Source organism: Peromyscus leucopus, chromosome 1 (genome assembly GCF_004664715.2).
Source record: "Peromyscus leucopus breed LL Stock chromosome 1, UCI_PerLeu_2.1, whole genome shotgun sequence".
Classification (NCBI taxonomy): Eukaryota; Metazoa; Chordata; class Mammalia; order Rodentia; family Cricetidae; genus Peromyscus; species Peromyscus leucopus.
This window is the reverse complement of record NC_051063.1, coordinates 131004705-131019921: the sequence shown is the minus strand read 5'-3', so window position 1 is coordinate 131019921 and position 15217 is coordinate 131004705. Positions and strand designations below refer to the sequence as shown.

General features: G+C 38.8%; 1 long non-coding RNA gene and 3 other non-coding genes across 4 annotated transcripts in view; all 4 read left to right on the top strand.

Moving 5' to 3' along the window:
- The window catches only part of LOC114687536, a 62508-nt gene extending 48369 nt beyond the window's left edge, over positions 1–14139 (top strand). Inside the window, exon 6 of the long non-coding RNA XR_005089811.1 lies at positions 13653–14139. This is a non-coding gene — a long non-coding RNA (uncharacterized LOC114687536). The remainder of the gene's footprint in view (positions 1–13652) is intronic.
- LOC114687547 lies at positions 9832–9924 on the top strand. Its single transcript, XR_003733689.1, has one exon. It is a non-coding gene; the product is annotated as a small nucleolar RNA SNORD116 (small nucleolar RNA).
- Positions 11985–12078, top strand: LOC114687546. Its single transcript, XR_003733688.1, has one exon. It is a non-coding gene; the product is annotated as a small nucleolar RNA SNORD116 (small nucleolar RNA).
- On the top strand, positions 14055–14149 carry LOC114687545. Its single transcript, XR_003733687.1, has one exon. It is a non-coding gene; the product is annotated as a small nucleolar RNA SNORD116 (small nucleolar RNA).
- The last annotated feature ends 1068 nt before the right edge of the window (positions 14150–15217 follow it).

Here is a 15217-nt window from a genome sequence, read left to right as displayed (position 1 = left end):
TAGGGACAGGGTAGGAAGAGAAGGAGATTTTGAGAGTTTGTCATTATATTCATCCTTTAACAAACACTTGATTTTTAGAATGGAAATAAATTAGAGCTCCAGAGAGTTTAAAGAGAGAAATAATAGTTTGTATTAATCACTGTGTGATTTTCTTGTGATCATGTTCAAATATGAGACCTAGAAACAGTGAAATGAGAGGAAGAATAGCCACTTGAAACATTTTCTTAAGTGGTCTAGCATGGAAGTGTTGAGAAAACAGTCATTCCTTGATATATCTTCATCTTCTGAGTTCCCATTTGTGTTGATTTTATTTGCCTGCATTGTAGAATGTGGACCCTTGATCCTCAAGCCTCTAAATTTACTCATTGAAAACAAGAGATTATGGCAGACTTGGGTATAAATTAAGTATAAAACTCAATAGCTTCTGAGATAGTAATTAATTTTTTTATGTCAATGAAAGGCATAGTTTACAAGTATAGAGTATATCACTGTTTTAGGTAAAAGTTCTATATGGAGAAGGGAGAAAGTAGTCAAGATCAAATCTAAGGATACATTTGAATTGATGGATTGTCCTTTGATGATGTCACTAGCCCAGAAATGTATTCATATCTGGTGAGGTTCTTTTTAAAAGTTATTTATTTTTTTTCATATTGATCATAATTTTCCCTCCACTTACTCTTCCCAGACTCTCCCCTCCTCCCTACCCAACAAACTTTATTCCTTCTGTCTCTGGAGTGTGTATGAAAAAAGCAGAGATGTACCCCATGTGTACAATTACACATTTTCATCACCATTCTATGTTCTTTATATGAATACACCACTGAGTATCTTTTACATCACAGAATTCCAATAGTAATCTTTTGTTTAACTGTATCATTTTAGTTCCCATTTTGATTGTTTCTTTTAGTTCTTGTATCCATTGACTAATACCATTGAATAATATTTTTTGAGGCATGGTGGTTGAATTGCTTGGAGACGCGGATTTTGTGAAAGGTTTATTAAAGTTTGTGGTGTAATTCAACCATTTGTTGAATGTGTAAGAGCCCAAACAAAAAATAAAAACTGTAAACATAAGTGAGTAAAAGATTCAAGAACATAATGCCAGGAATCACGGGAGCAAAGCAAGGTAGATGTGGTAGAAAGTGTAGTAGGTAAAGTGTGTAGGGTAAGGTAAATTTAGTTCAAAATTTTGCATATTATTTCTGAAAGACAGTAAATGATTATAGCATAACTAGAGTTAAAGGAAAGCAAGAGTGTGGGAGATAGTCTTGCCAACTGAATCAGGAAAGTTGTGAACCGTAGCTCCAGAAATCAGTTGTAAATTATCATTCCCTCCTTTGTGACTTGGAAATGAGTGGCTATTGTTCAATATATCAAGATTCATACCATACAATTTTATTTTTGCCGCTGACCTTTTCTTTTCATTTTTTAATTTTTTATTTGTTTAGTTTATTTTCAGAAGACTAAAAATTATGAGCTCCTATTAACAGATTTAGTAGTCATTTCAATCTGGAAACATAAATCCACATATCCTATGTACTATTCCTTTTTATTTGCTATTTGATTCCTAACAAAGGTGTCAATAAAGCCCTATTTATATATCTGTATTTTAATTTTTTATGCATGAGAAGACTTTTTGTAGAGACACTATGAACAGGGCATTAGTAAGACATTGTAGTGCCAAAGAACAATGCTTTAAAATATTTAGAGTGAACTCTGTATTTCAACCTATATGTCTAACTTCAGATATACCATTCATTCATCACTTTATGCTATGTGTTTATTGCTGTCTTTGACCTAAGTTGTAAAAAAATTATTTGTATTTTTAATTATGTGTATGTATGTGTGTCTATGTGTGGGCATGTATGTGTGAGTGAAGGTGCCTACAGAAACCAGAAGAGTGTATCAGGTTCTTTAATGTTGGAGTACAGGTAGCTATGAGCTGGCCAGAAAGGGTGTGAGGAAAGGATGTCTGGTCCTCTACAAGAGGAATATATTATCTTAGCCACTGACATATCTCTCCAGCCCTGAACTGAGTTTTTAAACTTATTCATCTAGGTATCTCATGCACCATAGGCATTTCCTAAAAGAACTTTATTTTCATTTTTGTGAATCAGTTCACTTATTTAGTATTGGAATTTAAGCAGTAATAAAGAAATATCTACTTATTTATGACAGATTAGAAGAATATATTTAATTGGGTATCATGGCATTATGGCACACACACCTTTAAACCCAGCACTTTAGAGGCAGACAGATCTCTGTGAATTTAAGGCTAGACTGGTCTACATAATGAGTTCCAGAACAGCTGGGGCTACTTAACAGGGAGAGTCTGTCTTAAAAATCAGAAAAAAAATGTTACATATTTTAGATAGCATATGACAAAGGAAAATAGGAAGGAGTTAGTTTTCCAAAAGATAAGAAATGGTTCTCTTTTGAAGATTTTGAAGATGCTAAAAACAGCAAGATGACCCACAGGCAGCATATGACCAAATTAGTATAGTGATACGTGCTTTTTTATATTGTCTGTTGGCTTCTCATGAACTATTCTGATTAACATTAACTTTTTTTTCTGATGATGTTACCTTTGGGAAATTTAATTCTTTTAGTTCAATTTTAAGTAGTACCAGATTTATCAAAATGATCTCCTGTTGATTCATGATTATCTTCATTGATAATATTTCATGGAATCCTACACATATCCTTCCTATATATCTCCAAAGTTCTGTTTTGGAGACATTTTACTGGATTGATGTATTTGAGTGAGATCTGATGAATGGCAGTGAGACATGAAATACAGGTAAGATCAAGATGCCTTAACATAAATGTCTGTATGTGTTTAGTCATTTGTACTTTTTTTCACTTCTTACTTCAAGTTTTTAAACATTTGTGTTTATATATTTATCAATGCAGTTTTAGTTCACTTTATTTCTGATATTGTGTCCCCATTACACAAAATAAATATAATGAGCTCCTACCTGACAGGGATTATTTTCTTACTATTACCTAACCCTACAATTTCCAAAGAAAAGGGTTTGGTTAAAGCTTATTAAATAAACAAACTTGTGAAAGGAGGAGTGAAAAAAGTTTGTGAATAGTGCTGCAATACAGACTTAGATTTTGACAGAAATGCCATGTAATTATAGTTATTGAGTATTTAATTACAAACATTTGATAAAGTAGTGAAGAACCTATAAAATTTGATTTTTTTCCTATAGTCTTATTTTATTCAGTGAATTGTATAATTCTTGTTTACAACTCCATCTTTTTTTAAATATTTATTTATTTATTATGTATACAGTGTTCTGTTTGTATACATGTCTGCACAACAGAAGAGGGCACCAGATCTCATTACAGATGGTTGTGAGCCACCATGTGGTTGCTGGGAATTGAACTCGGGACCTCTGGAAGAGCAGTCAGTGCTGTTAACTTCTGAGCCATCTCTCCAGCCCTCAACTCCATCTTTTACAACTCTTTTAGACTTTTTCAGAGAGTTGAGAATATTTTCACAGAAGACACTTGGGTTTTTCTTCATTTTCATTGGGGTTGTCAGGGAAATGTTTCTGGGGATGTTAAGAACCCTTTCATGTTAAATAATGAACATGAAAGGGTATTCTAGATGCTTCCATTGATCTAACTTTTTAAACAGCTTTGAGAAATCTGAATGCTTAGTTTTAGAAATTAGGTCTTAATCAAAGTGTTCAGTTACTAGAAACAGCATACATTAATCTTCTTATAGTCACTATTATCTTTCAGGATTTATCCTTAAAAATATATGTCTGCCTCTCTGCTGTGTATCTGTGACATTGTTATTAAAAAATAATTCAGCCAAGTGATTGAGGCACATGCCTTTCATCCCAGCACTCTCGATACAGAGGCAGGCAGATCTCTGAGTTCAAGTCCAGCCTGATCTACAGTGAAATTTCCAGGACAGCTAGCATTACATAAAGAAACACTGTCTTGAAAAAAAAATCAAACAGAACAAACAAACATAAAATGAAAACCAATCAAACAAACAAAAACAAAACAAAAAACAAAAAGTTAAGTATTTAAGAGCATTGTATGTGTTTATAACAATTAATGACAAAAGAGGTCATGGATATTAAAAAGAGCAAGGGAGGTATATGGAAAGATTTTTGAATGGAAGGAGTAAATGATGTAATTATACTATAATCTCAAAAAAATAAAAAAAAATAGTTAAACAAAACACCCAAAGGAAGAAATGCAAAGCCATTCCTCCCAGGTTAGCTGACATTGGCAACACTAGTCTGTGTGATTATGACTGAGAATAAAATTGCTCAGGGACTATGGGCCATTAATATATGCCAACAGACATTAAAAGACCATATTAATGTGTTGGACTACTTAAATCAAACTAGAGTTACCTTGCTATCCATATTATTATACTTTCCCATATTCATGCACAGTTTTAATTACATTGAGTTATGCTTGAGAATTTCTTAAGCCAAACCAGAAACTAAAAAAGTTTAAGTAACTACCCAGTTATTTTGAGACTGGGTCTCCTGTATCTCAGGATGGGCTCAAACTCACTGTGAGCTATGGATGACTTTGAACTTCTAATCATCCTGAATAGGCCTCCATCAAATTCAGTTTGAACAGTTTAGGTTGTGTTCACACATTATTTTTATTTCATGTGTCAAATCTTGGAGTTATAGAGTGTTGTGAGCTACCATGTAGGTGCTGGGAATTGAGCCCGGGTCCTCTGGAAGAGTAGTCAGTGCGCTTACCTGCTGAGCTATCTCTCCAGCCCTTAACATTTTAGTTTGTAAAGGTTTTAGTACATACTGTTGCATGTAAGCTAGCTTCTGTTGTAGTGGGAAAGCAGTGATAGGTGTTGTGTAGTATGTCACTTTATTATTTTATTTTCTTTATTAATTTTTACATTTTCAAGACAGGGTTTCTTTAGTAAGCCTTGGCTGTCCTGGAACTAGTTCTGTAGACCAAGCTGGCCTCAAACTCATAGAGATCCACCTGCCTCTACCTCCCAGGTGCTGGGGTTAAAAAGGTGTGTGCCATGATTGCCTGGCCTTGTGTAATATGTCATAACTGTTAAAATAAAATTTTATTTCCAGATGTAGCCTGAGATAATATATTTACTAATCCTTGTACTAGAACATTGGATAAATTATAACCTTAAAATTACATTAACTCAAACACATGGTAAAATATATGAGAATCACTTCTCTATTTTACTTTCATAAAAAGAACTTTTAGTTATTTTATCAGGTCTCACTTGTAAGAGTGATGCATATATTATCATGATATAATCCATATAGTTAGCATAATGCAAGAAAATAGAAAAGTGAGAGTTTATCTACAGTTATAACCGATAAATTAATAAGTATAACTTCTCCACATTTCTGCTCTTTTGTTTCCTCATTTAGTGGACATTATTTTTTTTATTTTACTACTCATTGCATTTATGTATCAATGTTATTCCTCAGCATCATTGGTTTCATTTATATCCCTTGTACAGTGATGAAACCACTTTGATTATAGCAAAATTACTACAGAAAAAGTTACTGTTTAGTCTATTAAAATTAGAGTCAATGGTATGTATAGCCAATGGATCCTATTTATTCTATTTATGTTTTATTTTCTAAATTTCTTCATTTCCATATTGTCTGGCTCTAAAGGTTAAAGTTAGAAAGGAAGAATCTAGAATCTAGAATTTGTTAACTTAAAATTAACTTTTAACTAATTCTTCTTTTGCCTTCAATTATTCATTAAAAATATATTTAGTGTTTTATTTTATGAAAGGCTCACTAAATCAATTGGGAAACAAAACATCATGAGAAAGTGGAAAAGAATATAAATTAATGATTCATAAATGAAGTGTTATGAATGGCCACAAACATATAAAATACATTAAATTATGTCAGTGTTTATTACTAACTGATTAACTTTTAAAATTATTAAATTGGAACATAAAGGATATATTAAGAAATGAATTTCCCCTTTTCACCTATCAGATTTGCCAAAATACTTAGAAATGAAATTTGAAACAATTGAAAATTCTGATACTGTTGAAAAAGTTAATTAAGATAGACATATATGATGAAAATTAGCACATTTTGATCACCAATTTAATTTTTAGATAATTACTTATAGTTTGTAATTAGAAACAAGAAAATTTATGTAATAGTAAGTATTCATCATAATCAATAATTATGCTTGTAATTATTAATTTACTTGTCATCAATTATAGTTCTATTTGTCTAATTTGAATATGTTCAGGTATTATGATACTGTATATTCAAATTAACTGATAAAAATCCCAATTTGAAAAATTCATTTGTTGCTGAGTACCAGTTATGTCTGAAGCATTGATTTATTTATTCATATCAAATGTTATATGCATATGCTTCCTCTTGTGACCAATAAAACAATTTTATAGCAGGGATATCTAAAAATATTCATAGTAATTTGTTGTTATTATTTTATTCTTGTATTTATATGAGTGTGTGATTGCTAGTTATATAATTTCCCAAATCCTAAGTTTATATAGTATATATTAATATAAAGTATCTTAATTGTTGTATTTTTGTATAAAAGACTATAGAGCACCAGTGAAATGGCTTAGGATAGATAAAGCTACTTGTTACCAAGACTGACAACTTGAGTCTGAGTTTGTCATACACACACACACACACACACACACACACACACACACACACACAGAAAGAGAGAGAGAGAGAGAGAGAGAGTTAAATAGATTGAGAGAAAGGAGAGAGTGGAGAGAGAGAATAACATTTTAAAGAGTTGGGCATGTTCACACATGACTTTTATCACAGCACTCCCAGGAGTCAGAGGCAGGTGGATCTCTCTGAGTTCCAGGCAATTCTAGTCTACAAAGTGAGTTCCAAGACAACTAGAGCTGTTACAAGGAGAAACCCTGACTTGAATAAAACAATAATGAAAAAACAACAGTAATAATATTATCGTTTAAAAAATGAAATATGGTCTCCACTACCTCTCTCCATTGTTCCTTTTCTTTTCCTGCTTTTCTACAACATGCCCTTCTTCCTCTTGTGTTATTTTTCTGAGATTAGATATCTCATTATATAGGCCTAGAATATTTGGCAACTGAACTGACTAAATGTGAATGCTATAAACATTTACTGGGATATTTTTCCAATTGTAGTTCATCAGGTTGTGTTCAGATAATATACCAGCCCCTTACTGAAATACATGTTCTATAATGATGATATTTTCCCCTTTTATTTTTCATTCATTCTAACTCTTTTTGTTCTTTAAGTGAAAAATTTTTGGTAAAGAACTTTCAGATAAAAAAAAACACACACAGTAAGATTAGCCTGACCCTACATTTGTAGTTCTCAAGGAACTTTTTTCCTGAGATCTATGACTTTGCTTAATATTGTACATTTTAAATCTATGTATTTTTCTGAAAATTTTTTAATTTACTTTTTCTTAAGATTTGAATAGTATTCCACATTATGAATTTTAATGAATTTACCCGATTTTCATTAAAACGTCATCCATTAGGTTGATTCCATTTCCATGTTACAGTGAGTCAAGCAGTAGTGAATGTGGTGTTATACATGTCTCTGTGATAGAGTGTGTCATTCTCTAGGTATATGCCTAGGAGTGAAATAGCTGGGACATATGGTAGTTGTCTTTTTAGTTCTATTCTCATGGAATCTCAAAGTTGGACCATTGAATTGAGGACAATTTCTTTAAAAGGAAACATGAATGGTCCATAACTATCTTAAATATGTTAAATATTCATAACCATCAGAGAATGAAATCTAAAAGCACTTTGAAATATTACAGTACCCTAGTCAGAATGGCTATTATGAAACAATATGAGAGGATGTGGAAAATCCATAATATACTTAATATTCTTAAACTCTGTTGATAGTGATACAAATTAATATAGCTATTATGGAAATTACTATGGATTTTCTAACCTTTTCCAACTATACCTGGTGTCTTATATGTACAGCCACTGTGCGATTCACAGATAGTCACTGAAAAATTATCCTTGCCTATGCATACCTCATGAATGCACAGAGCTGCCCCCTGTAAAAGGGGCCCCTTAAGGTAGATCTCTGGTACAATACTCTTGTTTCTGTTATTGCGGGCCTGTACCCATTTGTATTTATTTCTTGTCCTTGTCAGGAGATGAGTAGGGGTGACATTAGAGGCCATATAGTAGCCTTGAATGTGGAGGCCTGGACTACAGATTTCCCTAATTATACCATGGACCTTGTAGGTCAGTTATTAGCAAGAAGATCTGCCTTCCCCATATTTTAAGTCCCACCTACAGTACCTGTCTGACTTGTTCTTTCCCAAGGTCTGTATTCATTTGGAAGAATGAGACTTAATGTGGTTTATTCTGATGCTTTGGATGCAGACTGGGTGGGACCATACAGTCCTCATCCCCTTGGACATTGGACAAAGTGCTCATTGACACACAGGGTGTAGTTGAAGACAGTCCTAAGACAACATCACATGATCACTGAAACACCAAAAAAAGGATGCTTCACTCACATGTTGAGCTTAGTGGTACAAGGAGGCATTGTGTGACAAAAATATTGAGAAATCACAGCCGCAGACGGCTAAAGGTGTTTGGATACACCATACAAAATGATGCTTTCATGGAGTTCATGGAATTCTAAAATTCCTCACTTTGTTGCAAAAATGTGTGTGTGTGTGTGTGTGTGTGTGAGAGAGAGAGAGAGAGAGAGAGAGAGAGAGAGAGAGAGAGAGAGAGAGAGAGAGAGAGAGAGCTTGTTTCTTGGTGTCCCATTACCCTAGACAGAATGACCCGTATTCCAGTATTGATAGAGAGGTAGACATACAACCAGTACAGCAGGTTAACCATTCTCTATCAAACTGGACAGAGAATTGTACACACACTTTGAGGCAAGGCAGCATGGAGGAATACTTCCTACTTGAAAGAGATGTTCATGGAGGCATAGTTTAGCTGTGGAAATGCCCAGAATTAGGGTTGGCACAGGTCAGCAAAACCCAGTAAGTTTGTCCTTGGAAATGCAATCAAGGCTAACACTGAGAAGGAGAAACAATGGCAGAAGATGGGCTATGATGGAAATTTAACACTGGTTTGCTTTGGTTGGAGGAATTTGATGTGTTGGAAAGCTTGGGATTTTTGTCAGTGACACTATAAAAATGGTACAAAGACACTTGTGAAGGCCAGAGAGACAAATGGAGAACAAGACCTTAGCATTCAAACAACTTTCTTCCAGAGAAAGTTTTGGAAAATATATCCCATGCACATGGCAGCCTGATTAGGAGAGTGTGTGGAGAGCATGTGAAGTAAAGAGGAGGTGTTACCTGGTGTTCCCAACCAGATGGGAATATTGAAACACCAACCCTGTTGTAGCTCTTCCCCTGTAGAGATTGTATGTGTTTTATGTTGCTATCTCAAGGTTTGATTTCCATGATCGGCATGCCTTAGGTTCAATAAGAAGAGGCACAACATCATTTCTAGATGGGTGAAGACACCCAACTGTGCCTCATGCAATGCAGTTCAAAATTCAGATCCTACAGAAAAAAAGTAGAGGATAATGGTAAACATTATTTGAATTCTCCAAGGTGCTCATGACTCTAAGGTCTTGGTGGAACTGCTAGAATTAAACATCCAAAACAAATCTAAAAGTCTCGGATTTCCATGTCCTACATTTAGATTGTCATTTACCACCTTGGGGAGGCAAGGTACCCTCTTCTCCTGGATGCAGAAGGTCTTAGAGTTCATCATACTTCCCAGTTTTCTGCAAGTTTCAGAGTACACTGACCACCTTATTGATAATACCCTCCAGCTTTGGTGGACCATTGGTTATTCATATTCAAACTTCATTGTAAGAGATGAACAAAATAAGTGAAAACTCATTATCATCATTCTAATCAAGACTAAGATACAGCACATCCACTGACCCAAGTACTCTATAAGTCAGGCAAACTTTTCCAAGTCACTCTTCTCCCTTGCTGACAACCAGCTTTGGCAAGTCACCTTTCAGAGGGGTCTGAGTTTTCAGGGTTTTTTTTTTGTTTATTTGTTTGTTTGTTTTTTTCAAACATACATGTGTACAGTAAAGGGAACATTTTCGGTACCTAGGAAGCTCCCTGTGATCTTGTTCCTGGGCAGGCACAAGTGGAAATTTTTAGGACTGGCATGAAGTGAGAGAAAAGAGTCAAAGACAGAAGCAATATAGGCACAAACAGTTTGGCTAGGTTGATAATGACCATGAAGTAATATGTCAGAGAGCTGCATTGAAATAAGACTGTCTTAAAATTTGCTTTGTTGGGACATTTAGCAGTATAATCCACAGTGATGGGCTGCATATGTTTTGGGGATGAGCAGAAACAGTGTGAGTCTCTGACTATCAGAGCACTGTTTGAAGCCATGGTTGGAAAGAGAGACAAAGATAATGTCTGAAGCAGATGAATATTGGTGGAAATATTAAGATAACTTCACATAGTTAAAAGGAAGGTTTATTTTGGGGGATAACTTACAAGTAAATGGATAGGTTACAGGTCCAGGAGAGGAGAAGTGCAGTCCAGCAGTGTTCTCTGGATAACTGGGTACCATCCAGCATCCAGGATTTCCAGGAACCAAGAGAGCCAGCACATCTGGATCTCAGGCCTTAAGGGCTCCGATCTTGGCCAGCCTTGGGGGCAGGCCATAGGTAGGCTTGAAAGTTAACAGAAGCCTCAATGGGGGTAATACTTCCAGGTCAAAGCTAGAACAGCTACCCACTATAGATGAAGGCTAGAAGAACTATGCTGAGGGGCATGCCATCTTCAGTCCTGTGTGTTGAGCGATTGCTTCATAAAGTCAAAAACAGTCTTGTATCTAGATAGGCAGTCTGTGTTGAGACCACCTGAAAGAAGTTCAGTGGACCTGCTTGGAAGAAAAAGGGCACATGAGTGAAGCATGGAAGGCACAGATATACAGGTTTGTTTTACCAACTTACACCCATACATGTGCACTTAGATGACTGGAATTTTGGAAAAAACAGGTAGAAGCACTGAGGTACATGTATTTTTGTATGATGCAGATATATGAATCTGTATAGGAATCAGTATATAGCTGGGAGGTGGTGGTGCACACCTTTAATCCCAGCACTTGTCAGGCATAGGCAGGCAGATCTCTGTGAGTTAAAGACCAACCTGCTCTACAAAATGAGTTCCAGGAAAGCTAGAGCTGTTGTTCAGAGAAACCCTATCTTGAAAATCCAAAAAAAAGAAAGAAAATAAAGAAAGAAAAAAGGAAGGAAGGGGAGAAAGAAAGAAAGAAAGAAAGAAAGAAAGAAAGAAAGAAAGAAGAAAGAGAGATGTATAATGGTACAATTGATCCTGGCAGTTTTCTGGGGATCCTTGGTCCACCAAAAAGGTTTCTACTAGGAAACTGACAAGGCAAAGATATGAGAGTCCTGGATACACAATGGCCAGGGCCACTCACTTTCTGAGGAGATAGATTGCAGCAATATTTGGGCTCTACATATGTCTGAACAAACCTTAAAAATGTAAATAGATGGCCACAGTGAAGCTACCAAATAACATGGACTTCTTAATAGAGACATCTTGAACCAAGAGTCAAGGGCTTGGTTCAATATTCTAATAGACACATGAGGTAGGGCCCAAGAATGGAGGGCACAGGAAAATCATCAAGATAACTCAATGAAGGGAGCAAGAAAGAGAGGGGACAACAGAATTTAACTTAGACTCTTTGGAATATTAAGGACAAAAAACCTATGAAGGTAAGCCTAAATAATACATCAAAGAGTAATGATATTCCTTAGATCATGGTTTAGCTAAGAAGAACAAGCATGAATACAAGAACCAATGTATAGAAATGACAAAGAAAACAGACTCAGGATAATCACATAAAAATGTATAGGTAAATGTAAGACCTTACTAAATGGTGCATATTTGAAATTTCCACACTGTCCTGACTGCAAAAGCAATCTAGCTAGCTTGCATCGATGAAGATTTTAAGTCAATCATTCCTTGGAAAAGCTGAACAAAATGAGTGAAAACTCAGTACCACCGCTCTCATCGAAACTGAGGTCCGGCACCTTGACTCACCCAAATCCACTGGGAGTCAGACACAGGCCTGAGAACCACTCTGCTGCTCCTGCCACCCCTTCCAGCAGTAACCAGACTCTCTTGCCATGGGCTTGATCTTTCCCCCATTCTGCTAGCCATCAGGGGCATGGGGAAAAGAGAATATTTGGGGTGTGGTGGCAAACAAGCAGCCATCCCTACTCTCCCAAGCCAGACTGACAGCTAGACATGGGACCCTGGACCTGGGCTCTCTTGTCGGCACTCTAGAAATATGCTAGCTTGGGACACCCACCAGAGACAGGCGTGCAGACCTGTGTAGAAATCTGCACGCTGGAGGCCTTTGGTGGAGTAGGTTGACAAGACACCGCTAAGGTCAGACTGCTGGCCTCCTGGTGGAGGAGACAGGTGTGAGAGTGCTTTTCTTCCACCCATGGCAGTGGAGCACCCATCTTGGCTCAAGCCTATCTCAAAGCTAGGGAAGACACATATTTTGAAGAGTGGTCTTCAGCAGGGTGTGATTCTCCCAGGAAGGCCTGTTTGGAGGCGGGCTAGGGATCACTTCTTTGTAGGAATTGCAACCTGGGCCCCAGGCTCTAGATCAAGACTGCCTTGAAAGCACTGCTCATGGGCAGAGGAGGGTGCAAAAGCGACTTTGGTTTGCAAGGGTGCATGTATTTCTGGTCAATGGAGGCCTTGTGTATTGCAACTTGTCTTGGGAGATGCCAGGCTCTCTGGCTTGCCCTTGGCGTCCCACATAAGTTAGGGTGTGTTGATGCAGTGTTCTCACTTGCAATCAAAATAGGCAGCGCTCTTGAACATGGCCTTTCCCATGAAGACAGACTGACAGAGGGTGGCATCAATCCAGAGACAGGGAGAGACAGAGAAATCAGGAGAAAGAGAAAGAGACAAAAAAAAGAGATAGAAAGAGAGTGAGAAAGGAGGTCTGGTTGAGCCAGATGGACTGCCATGGCCTGTGGTGAAGTCCTAAGAGGAGACTTTATGCAGTTTGACCTCGGGCCCTCAGCATTACTAGCAGGAGAAGGATGCAGATTTCAGGTAGCTTTGCCCACCTCGTTGTCCCAGATGATTTGATGGGAGGCAGAAGGCTTGGGATGGCTCTTGAGCATGGTCAGAGCTGCGTCCACAGCAGGTCGAGCTTGAGACAGCAAGTAGAGCTTGCCCTGTTTAATGATCCCAGTGCACAGTGTTAGAGGATTGAGGTCCTCAGAGCTGGCCCTGGGTGTTTTTTTCTTTTTTGGGAAGAGTCTGCTTGCCTGCAATGCAGATCCTTGATGTGTTGGCTGGGTCGACACTGGTGGTTTGATTGCAGAGAGGGTCCAAGGTGATCTGAAAGGGCATGGAGGGAAGCAGGGAGCCAGGGCAAGGACAAGCTCTGGACCCTGGTGGAAACCTGGCACCAATGTGGCATGGCATGCTGGAGGGTGAGACAAAGCAGGAGTGGTGAGAGGGCAGATGTGATCTGACCTTCCCATTGAGATGAGACAGGCCCACCCATCCAACCCAGAGCCAGTTGCCCGCTTCCCACAGTAATGTTGGCATGTGCTTTGATGTCTTCACAGTGTGGCATTGCGTGGCCTGCAAGGCCATAGTGCAGAGAGAATGGCCCAGCTTCATTTGCCCAGGACTGATGGCACCTGAAACAGTGAGGCTCGAGTGAAGTTCCTTGGTGTTGGTGACCTGCAGAAAAAGGCCTGAGGCCCAAGGTAAGCCTCCCATGCCTTGTCCCAGGTGCTCAGGATCCTGGGGTCTTGGTGGTGCTGCGAGGACTTACCAACCCTGCATTCCGGGCCTGTCCGCACCTGTAGCAGACTTAGGTCCTCAAGTTGCTTCCCATTTCCATGCAGATACCCGTTGCCACCTGCACAAAGTAGGTGCATGTCTTGGTATTTCTCGCACTCCCCAACACCCACCCTGTCCTGAGTGCCCTGAAAATCCCTGTGCCAGGGCACTCCAGAGTGCTTGGATAGATGATGATTTCCAGTCAAACATTCCTTGGAAAAGCTGAACAAAATGAGTGAAAACTCAGTACCGCCGCTCTCATCGAAAACTGAGGTCCGGCACCTTGGCTCACCCAAGTCCTCTGGGAGTCAGACACAGGCCTGAGAACCACTCCGCTGCTCCTGCCCCCCATTCCAGCAGTAGCCAGACTCTCTTGCCATGGGCTTGATCTTTCCCCCACTCTGTTAGCCATCAGGGGCATGGGGAAAAGAGAATATTTGGGGTGTGCTGGCAAGCAAGCAGCCATCCCCACTCTCCCAAGCCAGACCAACAGCTAGACATGGGACCCTGGACCTTGGGCTCTCTTGTCGGCACTCTAGAAATATTCTAGCTTGGGACACCCACCTGAAACAGGCATGGTGACCTGTGTAGAAATCTGCACGCTGGAGGCCTTTGGTGGAGTAGGTTGACCAGGGACCGTTAAGGTCAGACTGCTGGCCTCCTGGTGTAGGAGACAGGTGTGAGAGTGCTTTTCTTCCACCCATGGTAATGGAGAGCCCGACTTGCCTCAAGCCTATCTCAAAGCTAGGAAAGACACTTATTTTGCGGAGTGGTCTTCAGCAGGGTGTGATTCTTACAGGAAGGCCTGTTTGGAGGCGGGCTAGGGATCTCTTCCTTGTAGGAATTGCACTCTGGTCCCCAGGCTGTAGATGAAGACTGCCTTGAAAGCTCTGCTCATGGGCAGTGGAGGGTGCCAAAGCGACTTTGGCTTGCAAGCTGCTTGCATTTCTGGTTACTGGAGGCCTTGTGTGTTGCAGCTTGTCTTGGGAGGTACCAGGCTCTCTGGCTTGCCCTTGGCGTCCCACATAAGTTAGGGTGTGTTCATGCAGTGTTCTCGCTTGCAGTCAAAATTGGCAGCACTCTCGAACACGGTTTTTCCCATGAAGAAAGACTGACAGAGGGTGGCATCAATCCTGAGACAGGGGCAGAGACAGAGAGAGAAATCAGGAGAAAGAGAAAGACACATAAAAAAGAGACAGAAAGAGGCAGAAAGAGAGTGAATAAGGAGGTCTGGTTGAGCCAGAGGGCCTGCCATGACGTGTGGTGAAGTCCTCAGAGGAGACTTTATGCAGTTTGACCTCGGGCCCTCAGCATTACTAGCAGGAGAAGGATGCAGATTTCGGGT